This window comes from Rhipicephalus microplus, chromosome 3, assembly GCF_043290135.1.
Source record: "Rhipicephalus microplus isolate Deutch F79 chromosome 3, USDA_Rmic, whole genome shotgun sequence".
NCBI lineage: Eukaryota > Metazoa > Arthropoda > Arachnida > Ixodida > Ixodidae > Rhipicephalus > Rhipicephalus microplus.
In genome coordinates this window covers 190,976,922-190,996,274 of record NC_134702.1, presented here as the reverse complement: position 1 = coordinate 190,996,274, position 19,353 = coordinate 190,976,922, and the positions used below count along the sequence as shown (strand labels likewise).

Sequence of the window (19,353 nt, the reverse complement as noted above, 5' to 3'; positions counted from 1 at the left end):
GCGGAATCCCTCTCGTCCTGTTGCTGCTGGAGTCTCACCACGTGTAAAATCAGTGTGTGACAGCTCCCATCTCATTTACTGTGAAGTCCGATTACGTCACATGTACACTGTAACACCCTGAGATGTTAAAAGCTTAGTGGCATTGCAAAAAAAAAGAACTTATTGGTCGAACAAGGAAAAGGTGTCTTGTTCCCCGCACTAACGGATGCAGCATGGTTTTCTGAATGGAAAAAGTAAGATCAAGAGGGCAGAAAGAAGGCTGAAGCCGAAGGCTGTCGTGTGAGAGAAGCATTCTGAGAGTGAGTCCGTCGTACTATCTTTATAGAATAGGGTGAATGGTGTCGGGAATGAAGTCGCCGTTCAGGCATGATTTAAAATATCCTTATTTATCTAAAAACTTCAAATTATCCTTCCGAATTTCATTCACACACCTTTTCTTCCATTTCAACTTCGGACTCTCTTTCCAACAACGTATTGAGTATCACATGCGGCGAATGTCACTTTGTTGATTGGCATGTTATCATTCTTCGTTTTCACGCAAATCCTAATAGAATGTAGGGTAAGAGGTAAAGGTTTTCGGGTCTTCTGTGATAATTCTTGCTCTCATGAACAAAGAACATTTTTAAAAATAATTCTGGTGCTTATACTGTCAATAATTTTTAAAATAAATTTCTTTGCGTACTGAAACCACTTGAGTATCTATCTATCTATCTATCTATCTATCTATCTATCTATCTATCTATCTATCTATCTATCTGTCTATCTATCTATCAAATCACTGACATCTGGGCGCCCTCATGATCCCCCCTTAACTCAGGGGAAACCAAAATTACTTTGGGCGGGTAAGACGGTTTGATGAGCATGGCTCGCTGTTTGTGACATGAATATCATTTCACAATCCCGTCATGTACGCCATCAAACCCTTCTCGCCACATTTTTTTTTTAACGCGTGAGGGTTAAGCTGGCATTAGCAACGTTCACCATACGAATGCAACTATTAAACGTTTGTCCTAGCAGAGGAATCGAAGCCAAGCAATCTGCGTGGACACCAAGTATCCTACTACAGAGCCACTCCTGGTCTTCGAAATATTTTGCAAGAAGAACCAAATGTTCGTGAAACACCAATGCTGGTTCCAGTGTTGACTATCAATTTCTCACATTTTTAGCGCCACTTCGCAATGTTTCGCTTTATAAAAAGTTACGATTGACACCTTCCATCAGGATGCTTTGCATAGCATGGATTCCCAAAATACGTGGGATGTGTTTCTTTTTCTTTTTATTCGGGCAGTAGCGGCAGCGAAATGTATGCTACGAAATGGTATTCATTTGATATTACAAAACGCAAATACTGTGAAAGCCGTTGAATAGTTTTTATACAATATAACATTATATGAAAAACAATTCGGGAATGCAGAAAAATAATAGTTGGCCTTGCATGGCTCGGTCTCCTGAAAGCTTCGCAGCGCTTGCGGAGCGCAAGGATTGAATGCAAATGCACCAACTTGTACAGCAGCACACCATGCTGGCGCCGCCGGCAGTCATCAGCTGCGGGGCCATCTCCTAGGCCGAGCTCAGCACCCTAAGCCCACCCGTCCACTTCTTTATTACTAATGCTGGTCTAATTTCTTAATGATGATAGTGACCCTCTTCGTTGTTTACACAATATTTACCAGTATGTTCTTGACCAGGGGTGGTCCTAGTTCTCAGTGTTCTTATCCCAGTTGTATGGAGGAATGTACTCAACACACCGAGAAGAATCATACATTTGGTATAGTTTGTAGTTTTGATGTGCCAAAGTAACTTGTAGTAATATGTTTGATTTGCTTGTAATATGAAATATTTGCAAAATAAGGGGCATGTGCTAAAATTTTGTGGGTGACCATAGTATCCTTTGATTAGTCGTAGTACGTTTTTTTTCTGTAACTTGGGGAACATCTTATGGTTCTGTGATGTCGTTGTTCCCCAACAAACGACACAATAGCTTAGCTCGGAGTAGAACAGTGTAATGTTTCACTGGCCCAAAACGTTTCACTGGCCTATTTTGGCCCATTTCACTGGCCCAAATTGTTTCACTGGCCCATTTCACTGGCCAAAAGCGCATGGCCTCTCTTCGACGTTATAAATTCAGTTATTCGACTTACACAACGCTTTTTTTAGCCAAAGGGGTAATAAAGCAAATAGTCTGTACATACATCCAATGCTTCAACATAGTTGTTTTACACATTAGAATTTCGAGCCCAAGTCGGCATCGTAATGCTCTTTTTCCCCTCTCAATAAGAGGTTCATGCACACATGTCCTACTTTAAAATCAAACACAATGACGTGTCTCTGGACGTCAATTCATTGAACATAATCATGTATGTTTGATAAAAGTCCCAACTATTACTGCATGAAAGAAACGCATGCATGGTATATATTGGTGCGTGAGCCCATGACGACATCTTGTCCTAACGGGCCTGAGAGTTTTTCAAACGGCGCTTGCTTCTTTTGGGGTCGCACAAAGAAGACTGGTCAAAGCGGCCATTCAAAAAAGGTAACGCTGAAAACGCCGCGCAACACTTTTATTAGAACTTTTCGTTCTCCGGGGTCGAAAAATTTTTAGACACGACAGATGCAGTAAACAGTGGTTAATGAGCGCTGTATCTAGATTCATGTTTCAGCACTGCTTCTCGCTGAGAATTTGCTGTGTGGCTCGTCACAATTTCTTGTGTTGCCGCTATGATAGCCCCTCTTCTGACCATCTACACCTTTTACTTTATAATGTGTTCCACCTCGCCATGGTGGTCTAGTGGCTAAAGTACTCGGCTGCTGATTCGCTGTTCGCAAGATTGAAGCCCGGCTTGTGTGGCTGCATTTTCGATATAGGCAAAAATGCTGTAGATCCGTGTGCTCACTATAGTGAACGTTGATGAATCTCAGGTGGTCGAAATTTTCGCAACCTCCTACTACGTCGTCTCTCATAATCATATGATGGTTTACTGACGTTAAACACCACATATAATTTATAATCACTCATTGTTATGTACGCCAAATAAAGCGGGGATGTTGAACGCTATAGAAACAAATATGGGTGACGAATTATGATGCACCTGAACAGCGGAGTACTAACTACTGAAATGCGAACGACATGTTGCAGCAAAATTTAGGCTAGTCACCAGGCGTCGCGACGAGCTGATTTTGTGAGCTGCATATGTACTTTAAAAGGGCATAACCAAGTGTACCCGAGTGTTTAAAAGTGCATACTCCAAAGAGGGACCATGCGCAGAAGGCATGGCCCCTCTTCGACATTATAAATTTAGTTATTCTACTTACACAAGCCTCCTGGAATGTTATGGCCATTTCGAAATTTCCGGAACCTCCTACTACGTCGTCTCTCATAATCATATGGTGGTTTTCGGACGTTAAACACCACACATATTTTTCTCATCACTCATTGTTATGTACGCCAAATAAAGCGGCGATGTTGAACGCTATAGAAACAAATATGGGTGACGAATTATGATGCACCTGAACAGCGGAGTACTAACTACTGAAATGCGAACGACATGTTACAGCAAAATTTAGGCTAGTCACCAGGCGTCGCGACGAGCTGAATTTGTGAGCTGAATATGTACTTTAAAAGTGCATAACCAAGTGCACCTGAGTGTTCAAAAGTGCATACTCCAAAGAGGGACCATGCGCAAAAGGCATGGCCCCTCTTCGACATTATAAATTCAGTTATTCTACTTACACAAGCCTCCTGGAATGTTATGGCCATTTCGAAATTTCCGGAACCTCCTACTACGTCGTCTCTCATAATCATATGGTGGTTTTCGGACGTTAAACACCACACATATTTTTATCGTCACTCATTGTTATGTACGCCAAATAAAGCGGCGATGTTGAACGCTATAGAAACAAATATGGGTGACGAATTATGATGCACCTGAACAGCGGAGTACTAACTACTGAAATGCGAACGACATGTTGCAGCAAAATTTAGGCTAGTCACCAGGCGTCACGACGAGCTGATTTTTCTGAGCTTCATATGTATTTTAAAAGTGCATAAACAAGTGTACCCAAGTGTTTAAAAGGGCATACTCAAAAGAGGTACCATGCGCAAAACGCATGGCCCCTCTTCGACGTTATAAATTCAGTTTTTCTCTTACACAAGCCTCCTAGAATGTTATTACCAGTTCTCTGTACCTTTAACGATAGGGAACAACGGCACATATAAAGGAACGGAGAATCACTTTTGCCTATATTACGAGCCTGTGATTTCCAAATGGTGCTGACTTTCCGGTAGCAATTAGGTTGGTTCAGTTTGCCTAGGCACAGATGAATTACTTCATCCAGCATTTGATCGGGTGTCGCACAGCAAAGTCATCTTGAAACTCCAACTTTTTCTAGGCAAGGGCCTAATTCTTGACTAGATTACTAACTTCCTAACAGACAGGTCGCAGTTCATGGAATTAAACCATGTCCAATTTCGATCGTACCGGTGACCTCTGGCGTACCGCAAGGCAGTGTTTTGGCACCGGTATTATTCTTACTTATTGTGAACGATCTTCCTTGATCTGTTAATGGTGGATGCAGATTATTTGGAGGTGATGGCATCCTGTGCAAACAAATTCACTCACACTATGACCATATCGCCTTAAATACAGCGCTAGATGCAGTTTCAGCCTGGTGCAGTGATTGGCAAATAAAAATTAACGAAAAAAGTCTGCGCTCTTATCTATAACTAGAAAAAAGCATCCATCCAATTTCAATTACGTCATCAATTCAGCTACCCTTTCTAAAGTCACGAAATATAAGTATCTAGGGGTCATTCAGTCACATGACCTGTGGTGGGACGCTGATATTCATTACATCACATCATCTGCGCTACAAGACTGTTATTTATAAAAAGGCAATTACAGCAAGCTCCACCACACACAAAGTTACTGGCCTACAATAAACTTATACTACCCATCCTGGAGTACGCAAACACTGCCTGGTTCCCGTACACAAAAAAACTAACCAGCAAGCTCGAAGGTGTTCAACAAAAAGCGCTTAGGGTCATCTTTAAGAAATTTAACCGAACAGATTCACCTACGGAGTTGCTTAAGAAGGCTGGACTAGTAACCATAAAAAACCGGGCGATATTGACACGCTTAAAGCTGATGTACCAACTGTTACATGGTCACTTAAACATAGACAATTCCCGCTACATAAAGCTATCCGCAGCTAGAACTACCCGCCACAAATCCTCTCACACCCTTGCCTCTTACAGATTTCACACAGATGCCTTCAAATTCTCGTTCTTCTTGCTTGCGATCAGAGAATGGAATAACCTGTCCCCCTCCATTACCAGTAGCACATCCTTAGCCACATTAACAAAACTAGTAGAAAGCGACTTGATAGCCTCGCAAACATAATGGGGTGCTATGTGATCTTTCTTGTTATTTAAGTAAAGTGCCAATGTGATAGTACTTTGACAAATGCGCTTATATGTTTTGTTTTTTGTTGTTGTTTTGTTAATTTTTTCTTTTTATTTTTTCCCTTTCTATTGGCTGTAGTTAATCACTGCCTTAGATTGTCCACCTGTTATAATCCCTCTGGGACTGATAGTATGTATAAATAAAAATAATACAAAACAATATGCCTTTACGAAAACCATAAGTGTTATCTGCTTCGTGCAACGCCTCTGAAGGCATAATATGGTTCCCCGTCCTGGCGTAAACACGGTACATTCGATTCTAGAGCTGTAACACAGAAGTTTTCAATATCATTCTACGAGAAGGATACAGTAGGCTGCCACTAGGTTAAATAATGAGAACTTTCAATATGAGTGAGAATGAAACCCAGGTCGTCGGCGTGGCAAGAAGGTGTTCGCTGGGAAACCATATTATTGCTTGAAACTGCTGCCGAAATGAAAAAAAAACACAGTATGACCTTGAAGTAATCAATCAATCAATCAAGTCTTTATTTCAGCTTGAAAACACAAACTGAGGATGATGAGAAAAAAGCAGCTAATTTAACGCCGCTTGACGGGCCTCGCCATCCGTACATGTCAGCAGTAGGCACAAAGCCACAAACAATTGCTGCACGGAAGGTTCATAGGAAACACTACGCTTTTAGAAAACAAAGAAAATAAAACTGATACTACATACATATGTGTCATAATTACCAACTTTACTGCGAGTACAAAACAATAAAACATGGTGATACAAGGAATGGACACGAAAACACATTGTAACAAATCCTACACACATTTCTGAATAGTGTTTTGGCGGATGGCACGTTAAGACATGCAAGGAGTATGCTTAACGCGTACAATATTTTGCAGCAGAAGTGCAGAGTTATGCTACACGTCAAAATGTGTGGATTGTACAATAAGAGGGCTTTCTAAAGGCTCACGCGTTTCAATGCGCTTAGACATACTTAAGCATGGATCACCGCACGCAAAAAAATCGATATATTGACCAGCTGCGCAGACTCGTCTGTTGCCGTTCGGGCGCCCAGTGGGTCCTCTGCCGATTTGCAAAAGACAATACTTGACGTAATTGGCATTTCACTGTACCTGCAGTAGGCATTCTAGGATAGTTCGAAACGGCCAAACTTACGACCAAAATCGTTCGTTTCGTTACAGCGTGGTTGAGCCATAGACGGAGAAACGAAGCAAGAAAGGCTTCATTGCTTCATTGTGTTCTACGCTGGAAGCTCGAGTGCCCTGAAAGTTGTTAATCATTCGAGGTGCATCGGACACTTTCTTGAAATGTAAAAGCTGTGGTAAACTTGGTCCCGCAGGAGATGTATTGCTCTAAAGGACAGATTTCGGTTATAATGTATTTTAGGCAGTGCATTGTAATAGCAAAAGCAGATCATCCAGGGAATCTTCCTAGTCTACTTGAGACGTTTAATCTTTAGTTTTCTGTACGCTCTTCTTATGGTTTTTTTTATTCAAATTACCATATTCTTGAGGATAACTGTTCAATGTTATCAAAGCATTATTCATCAACAATAGGCTCGTCTATAGAGGCTAAGATACTCGGGTACTAATCCGTAGGTCGCGGAATCGAATCTCGGCTGTGGCGGCTGCAGTTTCGATGAGAGCAAATATGCCGTATACTTACGTGCTGAGGTTTTGGTGCACGTTACAGAACCCCAGGTGGTCGAAATTACCGGAACCCTCTACTACGGCGTCTCTCATATTCATATGGTGGTTTTGGGACTTTAAGCCCCACATATAAATCAAGCAACAATAAGCTGCACGCAGATTTACCTAAATAGATCAGCTCATACATCGCATTGATGCGTTTCTGCCACCGTATTTTCCCAAAACGCAGTTGTGCCAGCCGTTTTTCTGGGGTGGGGGGGGGTAATAAGGGTAAGGCTTTATTGTCCACGCCAAAGTCTGGCATCATGCTCTGTGCCAGACGACTGGACTAAATTCATCGAGAGCTGGATAAGACGCGTTGTCCCTTGACACAAAGCCGGCGTTACACTATGGTTTAAATATAGCCTAACGTTTTTTTCCTAGGAGAGCCCGCAGTTATTTGAGAACCAGGAACACGTGTGTACGCGCACCGAGATGTCTTCAAAAGTGAGTCCCACTGTAATGGCAATTTTCTAAAGTCTCATCTGTGTCTATGTATGATCAGAACAAGGTTGAGTGCATGAAAGTGCATGTTCGCTAAACTGAATCACAACGCAATCTGTGTTGATACTAATACACATTTTGCGAAGTAGGCTACGCCCTACTCTAGAAGAAAAAACGAATCACAGCATATACACGGAGTTGATGATGATGAGTAAAGTAAAGCTTCGGAAGGTTTTAATACTAAAGCGTGAGCCGTCCATCCGTCCGTCCGTCTGTCTGTATCTGTCTGTGTTTGTCCATCTGTCCATCCGTGCGTCTGTAAGTTGGTCTGTCTCTCTGTCCGCTTGTCTATTCATTCATCACTCCACGCCTGCTGAATGAGTCATAGAACTAGGCGGTGACATACCAAGTCGAGACCAAAGGGTTGGACAGACGCATCGCTTTAATAGCTTCGCGCCAAACAACAAAAAAGTGACAAGCCTGAGCGGAACGCACAGTGCAGCTGCAGCGTAAGCTATAAAGTGGCCTTTAGGTATGTTTTCTAAGCACTATTTGAGATGGTTCAGGCGCACTGGTGGATACCCACTACTCCATAAGGAATCATATTTTTGTGTAGTAAGCCAGCATTCACTATGATATCCTTCGTCATTCGTTGCAGAAATTTCCGCTACAAACATGTTAGTAATTTTGTGCAATTTTTCTATGCAGTCGCTGACGACGATAAAAAATACGCCTGAAGAGGGTATGCCCTGCACTTTATAGGTGATCATGAACAAGTTTTCTCATGGGTTGGAGCATTGGACGATCCCCCCATTACGCAATCAGCATTCTGTGACCCCTGGATGACTGCTCTTTTGAGGTTCTGGAACGCTTTCTTTCTCGTATTACCGCGATTTCTTTCCCGACGTCAAGCCAGTTTAGGCCAGTTTAGAAACGTGTTCCAAGAACTGGCGTGGCTCAGTGGTAGAATACTGATCTGGCACGAAATCAGAGTGAATCCGAGTGCGAATTTCATTGTGTCATTACAATTCTTAATTTCCTGAGGTTTTTTTTTTCGTTCAATACTGGTTACGGATGGCAGCAGCGGTGGCGGCGGACAACTGCAGCGCCGCACGTGACCCGTTTTGCAATCTCATAACAGCTTTTGCTTCTGAAAGAACTTAGCGCATACAAAGGCCCTGCTCTGTTTTTTAATGCACATTTCTATACGTACTGCAACCACTTTTAGCGTCTATCTACGTATCTATTTAGCCACCTTCATCTCAGTGCTGTCATGGTCACTCCCTTCACTTAGGGTAAACCAAATTCAGTATTGGATTGATTGATTTGTGGGGTTTAACGTCCCAAAACCACTTCTGATTATGAGAGACGCCGTAGTGGAGGGCTCCGGAAATTCTGACCACCTGGGGTTCTTCAACGTGCACCCAAATCTGAGTACACGAATTCAGTATTGGAAGGTAACCTCCTTTGACGAATACGACTCATTCTTTATTACATAATTTATTGGGACATTACTGCCACGTACGTCATAAAACACTTTCGACCAGACAGTGGTGCATATCCGCGGCCGGATATGTGCTGCGCCAGGTCTCGCAACTGATTTTCAAATAGACAGTAATGTTTGTGAAGCATTAATTGGGGTTGCAGTGAGGGTTATTCCATTTTAAAGCATTACAAATGCACTACGATACAGTTACCACGTCTGTTAAGATTCACTTTAGCTAAGCGCAATGCACTGAAGCTGATTGGCAGTTTCTGCCAACCAGGAAGTGGCGCGAAGAGATATTGGCAATTTGAATTCGAGTGCGTTAAGAAAAATTAGCCCATCTCCGCGAAATGAATGGCAGTGAGTGGGCGATGCTAAGCCTCCTCAGGTTCGTAATGTCTGCGTTGTAGTCGCCGGCTAGTATCAAGGTGGCTAGATAAAAAAAAAACTTGAGGCGTGCAGCCTGCCGCTGAAGCGGCGTGCCAGGCCCAGTTCACTTCGCGCCCACTCTGGCGCCAAAACTCCCAGAAACAACACTTTCACAACAATTTCTACGCGGTACAGTAGCCCGTAAAGGATGTGTTTTATGGTTACACATCAAAAGTTCGATTCTGAGTTGTTATTAGAAGTACCTATTACACCACATGTGCGAATAGTTTGCCCAAAGAGCTTCAATATTTATTCGAGTATACTCTAAGAGGATTGACATGAAGAAAATTGCGGCATATATATATAGGCTACACTTTTCTTCATGAATGCTGCCCGTTCGACTCACCTAAATTGAAAAAAGGTCCCTGATTCCGTTCATGGTAAGGCAATGACCAGCTATATTCGAAAGGGTGGTGTATGGGCCCAACGACACCCATCGCAAAAACACGCGAAATTGAAGTGTAGATCCTAATAGCGCGCCAACAACAATGGTAGTTATCGAAGACTTATGTAAAATAACGAGAATACAACAGAAGCAAAAGGTGATCTCAGCAAAGGCATCACACGAACTTGCACATTCGGCAGGTAACAATTACAACTAACTGAATCACTGAAAGGGTATTTAAAACCACAGGACCAAACCGGATGGCGCTACAAATGCAATATCAAGCATTACAACTGCGTGAGGACACACAGGGGCCTTGAATATCCAGCACACATCTGTACTTCACAAGTCTTGGAACGTTTTCGAACATTTTTTTACTTGAAAACACAGCAACCAACTCCAGCGCTGATCGTTGTCATGGCGACAATCTTCAAAATACTACTTCCGCGGTTGCGTTACTCGATTGTTCAAAATCAACTGACCGCACAAAATGGTTTCTCGAACAACTCAAACATGATAACTTCTTGACCGAGTTCACCACCCGTCCTACCGTTCATCATCACTAGTTTTGATCCTTTCGTATTCCCCTTTCCCATTACAACTAGAGGGGCTTGGGAAGAGTGCCTGCTTGGCTGCTCTACCTTGGATGCGCAACGCTCCCTGGTAGCACGCGCCCGTGCAGTGGCCGAATGCCAGGGAAAGAGTTTTGTCTAGCCGATTTGTTTGCGAAAACGGTCGCACTCAAAAAAAGCAACACTTCAACTTCTTGATTTCTCCCAATCGATGCGGGCTGTCGCGTGTGTTGAGGGTAAGGGCATTCCCCGGGTACCCTTTGATGCATGCTTGCTTGTTTCATTCGCGCACCCTTGAAGAGACCGGTTGGAACGGCGATGTCATGTTGTGGTCTGGAAGTGGCGGCACACGTTCGATTCAGTACTCGTTCGTGACTAAAATAAATGCTCTCTTACAAATATTACGCATTATTATGCACTTTTCGACAATATTGATCGCAGGGGAATGCGATGTATTTCACAAATGCGTCTGTTTGCGCGTTCGAGGTGCTCACCACGCACAACCATGACTCGGCGTCACACCTCTAAAGAAACCGTCTAGCTCACACGCCCGCGATAGTGCTCGTGCGCAGGCAACATGAGGCAAGCTGCTCCCCCACATACGTTCACGTACAAAAAATCAAGAAAAGGCACGAGGAAAAGTAGATAGAATTGCACAAATCTTCACGCAGCCACATTGTAACACGAAGTGTGGTCCACTCAGTGATCTTCCGTACTACGCTGAAGAATTCCCATTTTAAAGCATGAAAATAGCCTATGTTGGGCACTTTTCCCTGTATACGCTGAAAAAAATTCCCGAATATTTCCTACTCAGTAGTTTCAACATGCGCGCTGCTTTTCGCACACACAACTTATATAAATGAATGAATTTAACGTGTTTACGACTACTGAAATCTATGCTAGGGCATGTGCTCCTCACAGCACCAGCTGTAAGTACAATGCATATAGTGGGCTTGGTATCAACAACAGCAGTGAACTAGAAAAGGATGAGCAGGTGGACGAATGCATGAACAGATTGGACGCACAGATGAACGCTTAGATGAACGCGTGGACAGATAGATGAACGGACGGATGGTGTACGTGTTCGTGTAACGTGTTGCCATGCAGTTGATTAAACATAGAGTGAGATTTTTATGTATGTTTTTGTTTTTATTGTGCAAATGTTCTGTTTTTTTTTTCTGGGACGTGATGGATGTCTACCAAGTCAGTCGAGAGTACCTCCACCCCTAAGAGCTGGCACGAGCAGCGTTGACCCAATGAGCACATAGAATAAATATGATTCTAGCAGCAATCGGACCCTAGCATTCTGAGCGGCAATCAATTCTCTACCTGATAGACTTCCCAGGGCTCAGAACTTCTTTTTAGGTAAACTATATTGTTCATGAAACGTCAATTTTAGTGGAAGTGCTAAGCTGTCGACTCTTTTTTGAACAGTAGATAGGTTCTTCTATCACATAGCTGTCACATCGCGTTAACGACAAACGTAGTGAAGTGCTAGCGAAGGCACCTATCTTATCTAGCAGGGTCCAGGGCAGAAGCAGGGTAACGCTAGCACTAGTGCTGCATATCAGCTCACCACTTCTGGTGTTGGTAATACCAACACTAACTATGGCCACCGGATGCTGATCACCGGGGCCTATTTCAAGCCATTCTCATGGCTTTTAGCCTTGGCGACCTTCCAGTTTTGTCTGGTGAATAAAAAAATGAATTTAATAATAATCATGCTGATGTTGGCATCCTTACGCAATAGTAAACCTGTGTCAGCCTAACATATGTCAGTTTATACATTATTTTTACGTATATTTTACCGTCATTTTCTCAATATTCGCATGCTTTCCATAACATTGACTTGAAACATGCGATCTGTCAAATATTGTCTTTTTTCATGTCATATATACTGCCCACTTCGCCAAACGTTTCTAGTAGACAAACAGCAACAAGCCCTTGCTTACGCAAGAAAAAAGTCACAGCTGAACGCAATTGCAGCAGATTGTAAGGTCACGCACAGAACGGAAAGCATATCGAAACGCGGCCTGCGTTTCTCACGCGCAAATGACGCACGGAATATACTCACGAGTATATGTATATATATATATATATATATATATATATATATATATATATTTATTTATTTATTTATTTATTTATATATACAGTAAGTGACGCCGATGTCAACACAGGCGGCGAAATCCCGTCTAGAGTGCTCATATAATCGCTATCACAAAGAAAAAAAACAGAGCTAAAGATTAACTTGATAGGTGCGAAACACCTACAGGCTGAGGCTTCTCCATCCGCCTCCGTGGTGTGAATCACGGGTAGATTAGTGAATGTTAGGCCCAAAAAAGGCTTAACTGTAGACTAATATCAATTATTATTGCGGAATAATAATATAAAACGCCGAGAAGAACAGAGCTTTTATAACAGTTGGTGACTTCAACGTACACGTTAGAGACCTTAGGACCTAAGTTTTGTCGTCAACCCCCACTTTTCACTGTCGTGGACGAATGTTTTGTAAAAAAGGTTGCTATAGTAGCAACTATAGTGAACTAGAATATGATCTTGTGGCACGACCGGCTGGGCTCCGGCGTCACCTTTCACGCGGATGCTGCCAGGTCGCGCTGCTGTCACTTTTCATGCCAGCTTGAGCTGCGTATTCGGGTCGTCGCGGGCTCCTGCAGAGCTGCAGCTGTAATTACTTGGAACGCGCGATGACTCCCTGATTCAAGCAGACGTAATATTGCCAGGTTAGTACGTAGACAACCTGAACACAGCGTTGGCATGGGAGATCAAAACAACAGCGCTTTCGGAGCGCCGTCGTCACTGCTACGGCAACGCGGGGCGAAACAGTGACAATCCGTTCTCCGCTGCGACATTTCACAAGCTACATGTTTGTGCGGGATATGCAACGAGGTACAGACTCCACCACGGTTTTTGCGCAGCAGAATGCAATGGCACACGTGCACTCTAGAGTAGCTTGTGAGAACTGGAAATGCAATAGTCCAGCCTGCAATAGACGCTTATCAACTTCGCTCTCTTACGCGGCCCACGAGAGCGTGGTACGCGTCCCGCAAGAACACTGGTTGAGGAGCGCGCGCATGTACTTGGGGAATAAGAAAGAGCGTCTCATGCACAGTAAGACCTCTATTTGGCCAGTGTCGCTCGCCCTCTTTTAGGGACGAAGCTCCCTAAACCGGTACCCATTCGTCCCTCGTAGTAGTAGTAGTAGTAGTCGTGATGTGTAACCAGTCTTACATTTTGACCTCCAAGGTGATGCCGGTGCTTGCTGTGCGTTGTTGAACAATAAAAAATTCGCAGCGTGCGCGTTAACTAAAAGTCGAATTCTCCTGTCTATCATGGCCCCTTAGCAGCCATTGCCATGTACATTGAGCACTATCTGACATGAAAAGTTTGCTACGTTATGTTCTCCTGGCGTAACCTCCTTGGTTTTAGAAAGGTTTAGCGAGCGTTGGGCCGCAGTGCCTTGTATACAGTGAACTAGTACATACCATGAACTCGAGGGGGTTAAAGGTGGAAAGTAGACACGAAGGGCAAGCCGTAAGAAAGTGTGCGTGTGCCTCCTCTCGTTCAGTCCTTGGAATGTCCGCTGGATGGCGGTGCTACTGTATGAGGAATATGTGATGAAAAAAATGCGAGATGGTGGCACTTGGAGTGCTGAATATGTGGACAAACGGACACACAGACAGACGCATCGTTACGCTGGCTCAAGTGAACTCCTGGTTGTCGGTCTTGTTTTGGTCGTGGCATTACTGGTGCAGCCACTGGGTACCTGTACCTCAGCTGTGTCAGCCATCTTGGAGGCAGCTACATCTCCCAAAGCAAGAAGCAGCTGCCGCCTGCGTAGGTTACCCCCTGAATTTGGTCCCTTAGCATTGCCGCCCAGAAAGATGGCAACTCCCATGCCAAGCCAGGCGGTCTAAATCAGCGATATTCATGGTTTTCTTCTCGAGCATGTCTTTCATGCTCCACAGACATCAAAGCCGTTCCATGAAGACATATTCGAGGATGTTGATTACTGGCTCAACCACTTTGATCGGGTTGCCAGTATCAACGAATGAGATGATGTTCGCAAGCTGCTCCGAGTTAACTTCCACCTTGAAAATTCTGCGAAGACGTGGTGCGAGAACCACGAGGGCTCCTTTGCAACATGGCAAGAGTTTACCTGACAGCTCCGTGACGCCTATAGCAACACTGAGATGATAGAGAAAGCTTAACAAGCCATATCCCGAATGAATGAGTATATATGTTTGTCGAGAGCATGCTTCGGCTCTTGATGCGCGTGGACTCTGCCAGGCCGGAGGAGAAGAATATGTAGCATTTGATGTGCGGAGTAAAAGAAAAGCTTTTCGCTGGACTTGTGCGCAATCCACCGACGACAGTCTCTGAGTACACCAGTGAGGCAACCACGATGGAGCGTACTCTGCAGAAGCGGTCGTCACAATAAGAACGCCAGACCCTGGTCACCGCATGCTCTATCGTTTCTGATAGCGAGAGACGGGACCACGCAGACTTCATTCGAAGTATTGTTCAGGACGAATTGCGACAACTTCAGGCAGTGTGACACCATCCACCTGTGCCAGCCCTCACGGATGTAATCAGACAAGAAGTACAGCAAACCGTCACACCCCTGGCTCGAATATCACCACTGATTTCGGCGGCCCCAGTCCTGACATACGCAGCGGCATTGCGATCCCCTGCGCTAACAGCTACAGTTCTTGCTATGCGGCAAAGGTACCAGGCTATGCAACCATTCCAGAACCCTGCTTCGAGCCCGCCTCTCGGCTCAAGGTTTCGAGCACGCCCTCCTATCTGCCGTCTGCCCCAAGACAAAGCGATAGCAAGGCAAGCACGTAGCGTACCTCGGATAACCGTCCACTCTGATATCACTGCAGCAAAACGGGTCACGTATACCTGAACTGTCAATACCGCCAACTAGGTCGCCGCGGCTTCCACCCTGATGCTCGATGCCCACGAAATTGAAGCCTATCTCACGGGCCAGTGAACTCTTTCTGCAATTGAGCTCCACCAGTCGAGATCACCATCCACTCGCCGGTCTACGTCACCCAGTTTGCCCTCATCGTCTTCCGTTCCTTTCAAGAGCTGGTCACCAATCCACCGCAAGGGACACAAGGAATGGTGGCTTCTGAGGGTAAAGTCGTGGTCCGGCGAAGTGTTTAAGACCTTCCATTGACGCAACAACCCGACGAGCACCATTTCTCTTTTTGGCGGGCTCTCCGACAGCGGAAACATTGTTTCTGCCGAAATCACCGTCTTCGTCGGCAATTATGCTGTCAACGCCCTCGTCGACACCGGCAAAGACTCTGCCGTAATCGTAATCGACTCTGCCGTAGTCGACACCGTAACGACTCTCCACACCGGCAACTTAACTGAAGAAGGTTACCACACGGTGGCAAGGATCTCCGTTGCGCATGGCAGGTGGCGATCTTGTGATGCCTATTGGTATGTGCATGGTACGCATTCCAATACGTACGTCGACATTTGCGGACTATTTCCTCGCATTGCGCGTGTGCTCTCGGTCAGTCATTGTAGGAATGGACATCCTTCGTGTATACGGCACCGTCAACGACCTCCGTGAATTACTAGTGTCGTTTAAGGATTCTTTTTTGCTGGAACTGACAGTACGTGATTCCCAAAAAGAGCGCTCCGTGTTACCGACGATTCTCTGACTCTCCCACCTCGAAGCAACCTCTTTGTCAAGGTATCATTAGGACAGGCCGTGTACAACGCAGTGATTGCAGAGGCCAATTTGTCTCCCCTTATTTCACAACAAATCTGTGTTGTCCGAGGAATCATTCAGCCTAGCAACAGGCATGTTCACCTGCTGCTCACGAACTTCAGTGACGAATGTCGCCACCTCATAACACACTGCCATTGAAAATTTTGAAGAACTTGCCGATGCTGAAGGTTCGTCCACGTTAGCTTCATTTTCATTGAATGGCCACCCTTACGAGGCCTTCGCTAGCACTCTTGACGTAAACGATAGTGTACCTTCGGCTCATCGAGAAAGCCTTTTGCGACTTTGACGAAAGCGCCGACACGGAATTACACACTGACGCCAGCAACGTTATACTAGGAGTGGTATTACTTCAGTGACATAATGGCAGAGAGTGCCTGATCGCTATCGCGAGCAGAACGTTAACCCCAGCGGAAAAAATTATTCAGCTACCGAAAAGGAATGCCTTGCTGTAGTCTGGGCCATAACAAAGTTCCGTCCATTGTTATATGGCCGCCCAATCAGGGTATTTAGCTACCACCATTCCCTTTGTTGGCTCGCGAATCTCAAACATCCCTCAGGTTGTCTAGCACGATGAAGCCTTCGGCTGCAAAAATTTGATGTCATAATCGTCCACAAATCTGGGCGGAAACACACTGACGCTGACTTTCTTTCACGTGCACTGGTCGAAAATGCCAACACTGTCCTCGAAGACTATGTCACTTTTTTTATGCCGTATTGGCAACCAGCTTGACTGAGCAACCGCGTCATGACTCGGAGCTCTTTCCGCTCATTGAATACCTGGAAGGGTGTCATTTTCGCACTCCTCAAAGCTTTTCACGCTCGCAATCCTCCTTTTGTTTCCGAGATGGAGTGCTTTATAAAAAGAACTTTCATCCTGCTCAAGCTATGTATCTGCTTGTTGCGCCAACTACGCTTCCTGGTGATATTTTACGTGCGGGTCATGATGAGCCGTCGTCCGGACACCTCGGCTATACGCGCACGCTGCAACGGATTCTACGCTTCTACTACTGTCCACGTCTCGCAAAGACTTTGAAGCACTACGTTCACACATGTCTCGTCAGTCATCAACAAAACATTTCACCTTTCCGGAGCCAAGTACGTTATTCCGCCTCACGCCATTCATTTTGCTTGCCTAGTAATTTTCGTCTCATTTTATTTTTTTCCTTCATCTGCAGCATCAAGACGATGCTTCTTGGGAGAGCCGGTAATGACGCATGCCACTATTGATGAACGACTCACTGTGGCTCATACTCGTTTTGGGCTGAGAAGAGGAAGAGAACATTTTCGTTGCTCTGGTTTAGGTCAACTCCTGGCTGTCGGTCTTGTTTTTCTCATGAAAATATATAATTTTTCATGTTTTGATGAGCTGACACTATCCCTTAGAATGGCCTGTATCTCTTTCTTTCACGTGCCTTAGGCAGTCGGAAATTCAAATACATACATTCGTGCTCCAGACTCATGGTTTCCACAAAAATGTGGAGACAATACTTCCTTGGCATCGCAGTTGCTCGCAAACTGGTCACTCACTAATGAACACAAGCACAGCCACAATGAGCACACATCACAACTCCGATGAACCTGACGGCACCCAAAAAACGATGCGAAATTCGTTGTCTATCATCAAAGCGCAGTAATTCTACAAAGATTGCAACGCCGATGCGAACACGCCGACGAATACCAGCGTCGGTTGCGTTGTGTGCCACACAGCGCACAACTCAACCAGCGCCGTGAGCTCGTTGACATAGGCAGTAGAGCTCGTTGACATAAGAAGTAGAGCTTCCAGGCTATGACGAAGTTTCTTCAGGAGGTGGTCGCTCAACTCGTCAAACTCACGCACATACTCACGCACGCGCACTGATTGACTCCCGCGCTGCTCGCGCTTTCCAGAGAAGACACCACCAGCGCTATCGCCTCGCGCACACGACATGAAAAGGCGCAGTGGTGACGCGAGAAATCCTAGTGGCCGTCAATGTCATTCTGGACCACCGAGACAGCAGCAGTGGCCAGCCGGTTGCGCCACCAGATCATATTCTAGTTCACTATTGTCGAAACATTTGTGTGTATGTCAGTACAGATTTGTTTACAGTTGACGGACAAGAATCATAATTTTGGCAATACATTATAAAATATCTTCACGCACGGATGGTTTACACTAGTCGCTGACCCGAACGTATACTATATGAACATTACCATTTCTCTTGTTGACTCTTATGCCAAATATGTCACTCGGTCTCTGTGCGTCACTCAATTTACAATACATGCGGCAACCCTCGGGCAACATATGGTTACGGACCCATATATACAATGCCCAGAGCGTTGCCTACTCATCAGGATTCATTTCGTTAATATGCGTGTATGTTTATCCAACGTTCTTTGTTTTATTTATGCACCCTCGTCTTTGTTCATGTCTTCAATGTCACAGAAGCGCAATGTGTGGGCCTAGTTAACGGGGCAGATCTAAATATGTCACTGGCATATCCAGGCAGTGTTTCAGGTGCTTCAAAACACGCGTATTTATTGTGTGCGTGTATATTCGCGCACGCATGCGATCACACGGAGAAACATATATACAAGCAATTCGACCATTTGTCTTCGACGAAAAGTGTGTCACAAGGTCCCTATTTCTGAGATTCTTTTTTCAGGACGAGTCATTGAGCTTGTTGTTCAGCTGTGCCTGAAATTTACAGCTGTTTTTGGGAGCGTCTGTATGAACAGACAAAACTGCTGTTTGTTTTCTTTTTTCAGAACAAGACCCTTCCTGTCCTGATAACAATGCAGAATAATGGGGAACCAGTAGGATGTAACACATTCTACATGACCGTATCGGAATAACAGTTCTACTTCACAGAATGAATGAAATGACACCGTCTTCTGCTGCCCAACTTGCGTAATATCATACATTCATTTAGCGTTGGTGTAATCAATAGCGTGCTCAACTTGTTTTACCAATAAATTTAGTATAAACAGTACCAAAGGGTTACTGTTTGATGCTGGTTTATTCCCTCTAATTTCGCTATGTGTGTCCCGCGAGCTTGGACCTGACCTGTACGCAACTGTGTCAGTTGTTCGTTTACCTTTGCCTCGACAACAGTCAACCCTGTCGCCAACCTCGCCCTTAATAAGCTTATAAGGCTAATAAAT

General features: G+C 44.7%; 1 long non-coding RNA gene across 1 annotated transcript; it reads left to right on the top strand.

The window, feature by feature from the left end:
* The first annotated feature begins 7,500 nt into the window (after positions 1-7,500).
* Positions 7,501-19,090, top strand: LOC142803455 (uncharacterized). The gene is made up of 2 exons (XR_012894127.1): positions 7,501-7,567; positions 18,958-19,090. It is a non-coding gene; the product is annotated as an uncharacterized LOC142803455 (long non-coding RNA).
* Positions 19,091-19,353: the final 263 nt, after the last annotated feature.